This window comes from Nanorana parkeri, unplaced genomic scaffold (assembly GCF_000935625.1).
Source record: "Nanorana parkeri isolate BGI_ZX_2015 unplaced genomic scaffold, ASM93562v1 scaffold1469, whole genome shotgun sequence".
NCBI lineage: Eukaryota > Metazoa > Chordata > Amphibia > Anura > Dicroglossidae > Nanorana > Nanorana parkeri.
The window spans coordinates 408057-411849 of NW_017307737.1; the positions used below are offsets into that span (position 1 = coordinate 408057).

The window sequence follows — 3793 nt, forward strand, 5'->3', positions numbered from 1 at the left end:
TATGAACCTACACCTGCAAAGTCACATCTTCCATTCATAGGATATATGATTGGAAGGCTACAAGTCTCATTTGTCACCATTCCAGAGAGACTCGTAATTCTCAACGGAGGACAAGCAAGTAACATCACCCACGTGTGGTCCATTGATGGCCATAAATGAAGGCCTGTACCTCATTACCTGTACAGACCTGGGGCTGGGGATAGTCTACAGGAGTCTGTGCAATGCACCACTCATCCCGGCTGCAATGCTCTGAAGGCTCAAATGCAGAAAAAATGATTTGATTTTTTTTTTTGCAATATGGATGATTTATTAATTCTTTTGCAAAAAGTGAACAGTGCCTTTAAAAGGAGGATGCACAGAGATCGTGCAATCAGATGACTGTGTGTGTGCTCGTCTTATGACGATCGTATAATAATTGAACACCATTACACCCCTTCCATGGACATTGAGGGGAATTTATCAAAACTGGAGCAGTTGCCCATAGTAACCAATCAGCTTCTTTCATTTTCAAACAAACTGAAGATAGAAGCTGATTGGTTACTATGGGCAACTGCCCCAGATTCTGTCTGCTCCAGTTCTGATAAATACCCTCCAGAGCTCTCATAGGAGAGTATACTGGGAAGGATCACCTCCCATTGTATACAGACCTCCTCCTCTGCAGGGAGAATATGTCCCTGGCTGTCTCATAGTGTCCCTGGCAGTGTGCTGCCACCTAGAATGCCCACAATGACCGCCTTTTCCCCCGGAGGGCTTCCAGGTACCGCACTCGTACAGCGGCCACGTTGCTCCACCCTACCTGAGTCCGGGGCGGCTTCACCGGGAGGACAGGCTTCCTGCTGACGTCACGTCGCAGGAGCCAATGTCGTGCTTCGTCCAATCACAGCGTCTCTTGTCATGCTACGCGTGCACCGTTGATGTCTGTCCCCCGTGAGCAAGGTTAGTACTGCGAGTGCGTGTGAGAATGTACGTGGTCACCGGAGGAAAGTCTGTTCTCCCGAGAGCGCTGAGCACTTATGACCGGGGCTGTTCCGGTGCCCGGGAAATGGGGATATTATGAGTAGAGGGGATATAGGGGGAGATGTTTCCATGCTGTACTAACTTCCTGCCTGGTAATGGCAGTGTAGAGCCTACTGTCACAGTGTGGTTGTAAGGTTATCATTATTAGATCAGTCAGGGTGACATATTATACCCCAACAGTCCCAGATCTTCCATATGCCTTCCCCCTGACAGTCCCAGATCTTCCATATGCCTCCCCCCTGACAGTCCGAGACCTTCCATATGCCTCCCCCCTGACAGTCCGAGACCTTCCATATGCCTCCCCCCTGACAGTCCGAGACCTTCCATATGCCTCCCCCCTGACAGTCCGAGACCTTCCATATGCCTCCCCCCTGACAGTCCGAGACCTTCCATATGCCTCCCCCCTGACAGTCCGAGACCTTCCATATGCCTCCCCCCTGACAGTCCGAGACCTTCCATATGCCTCCCCCCTGACAGTCCGAGACCTTCCATATGCCTCCCCCCTGACAGTCCGAGACCTTCCATATGCCTCCCCCCTGACAGTCCGAGACCTTCCATATGCCTCCCCCCTGACAGTCCGAGACCTTCCATATGCCTCCCCCCTGACAGTCCGAGACCTTCCATATGCCTCCCCCCTGACAGTCCGAGACCTTCCATATGCCTCCCCCCTGACAGTCCGAGACCTTCCATATGCCTCCCCCCTGACAGTCCGAGACCTTCCATATGCCTCCCCCCTGACAGTCCGAGACCTTCCATATGCCTCCCCCCTGACAGTCCGAGACCTTCCATATGCCTCCCCCCTGACAGTCCGAGACCTTCCATATGCCTCCCCCCTGACAGTCCGAGACCTTCCATATGCCTCCCCCCTGACAGTCCGAGACCTTCCATATGCCTCCCCCCTGACAGTCCGAGACCTTCCATATGCCTCCCCCCTGACAGTCCGAGACCTTCCATATGCCTCCCCCCTGACAGTCCGAGACCTTCCATATGCCTCCCCCCTGACAGTCCGAGACCTTCCATATGCCTCCCCCCTGACAGTCCGAGACCTTCCATATGCCTCCCCCCTGACAGTCCGAGACCTTCCATATGCCTCCCCCCTGACAGTCCGAGACCTTCCATATGCCTCCCCCCTGACAGTCCGAGACCTTCCATATGCCTCCCCCCTGACAGTCCGAGACCTTCCATATGCCTCCCCCCTGACAGTCCGAGACCTTCCATATGCCTCCCCCCTGACAGTCCGAGACCTTCCATATGCCTCCCCCCTGACAGTCCGAGACCTTCCATATGCCTCCCCCCTGACAGTCCGAGACCTTCCATATGCCTCCCCCCTGACAGTCCGAGACCTTCCATATGCCTCCCCCCTGACAGTCCGAGACCTTCCATATGCCTCCCCCCTGACAGTCCGAGACCTTCCATATGCCTCCCCCCTGACAGTCCGAGACCTTCCATATGCCTCCCCCCTGACAGTCCGAGACCTTCCATATGCCTCCCCCCTGACAGTCCGAGACCTTCCATATGCCTCCCCCCTGACAGTCCGAGACCTTCCATATGCCTCCCCCCTGACAGTCCGAGACCTTCCATATGCCTCCCCCCTGACAGTCCGAGACCTTCCATATGCCTCCCCCCTGACAGTCCGAGACCTTCCATATGCCTCCCCCCTGACAGTCCGAGACCTTCCATATGCCTCCCCCCTGACAGTCCGAGACCTTCCATATGCCTCCCCCCTGACAGTCCGAGACCTTCCATATGCCTCCCCCCTGACAGTCCGAGACCTTCCATATGCCTCCCCCCTGACAGTCCGAGACCTTCCATATGCCTCCCCCCTGACAGTCCGAGACCTTCCATATGCCTCCCCCCTGACAGTCCGAGACCTTCCATATGCCTCCCCCCTGACAGTCCGAGACCTTCCATATGCCTCCCCCCTGACAGTCCGAGACCTTCCATATGCCTCCCCCCTGACAGTCCGAGACCTTCCATATGCCTCCCCCCTGACAGTCCGAGACCTTCCATATGCCTCCCCCCTGACAGTCCGAGACCTTCCATATGCCTCCCCCCTGACAGTCCGAGACCTTCCATATGCCTCCCCCCTGACAGTCCGAGACCTTCCATATGCCTCCCCCCTGACAGTCCGAGACCTTCCATATGCCTCCCCCCTGACAGTCCGAGACCTTCCATATGCCTCCCCCCTGACAGTCCGAGACCTTCCATATGCCTCCCCCCTGACAGTCCGAGACCTTCCATATGCCTCCCCCCTGACAGTCCGAGACCTTCCATATGCCTCCCCCCTGACAGTCCGAGACCTTCCATATGCCTCCCCCCTGACAGTCCGAGACCTTCCATATGCCTCCCCCCTGACAGTCCGAGACCTTCCATATGCCTCCCCCCTGACAGTCCGAGACCTTCCATATGCCTCCCCCCTGACAGTCCGAGACCTTCCATATGCCTCCCCCCTGACAGTCCGAGACCTTCCATATGCCTCCCCCCTGACAGTCCGAGACCTTCCATATGCCTCCCCCCTGACAGTCCGAGACCTTCCATATGCCTCCCCCCTGACAGTCCGAGACCTTCCATATGCCTCCCCCCTGACAGTCCGAGACCTTCCATATGCCTCCCCCCTGACAGTCCGAGACCTTCCATATGCCTCCCCCCTGACAGTCCGAGACCTTCCATATGCCTCCCCCCTGACAGTCCGAGACCTTCCATATGCCTCCCCCCTGACAGTCCGAGACCTTCCATATGCCTCCCCCCTGACAGTCCGAGACCTTCCATATGCCTC

General features: G+C 56.7%; 1 protein-coding gene across 1 annotated transcript in view; it reads right to left on the reverse strand.

Annotated features, from left to right (window-relative positions):
• Positions 1-893, reverse strand: part of LZIC (leucine zipper and CTNNBIP1 domain containing) — an 11341-nt gene extending 10448 nt beyond the window's left edge. The window contains exon 1 of the mRNA XM_018570170.1: positions 797-893. The gene's annotated coding sequence lies outside the window, so the exon portion shown is untranslated. The remainder of the gene's footprint in view (positions 1-796) is intronic.
• Positions 894-3793: the final 2900 nt, after the last annotated feature.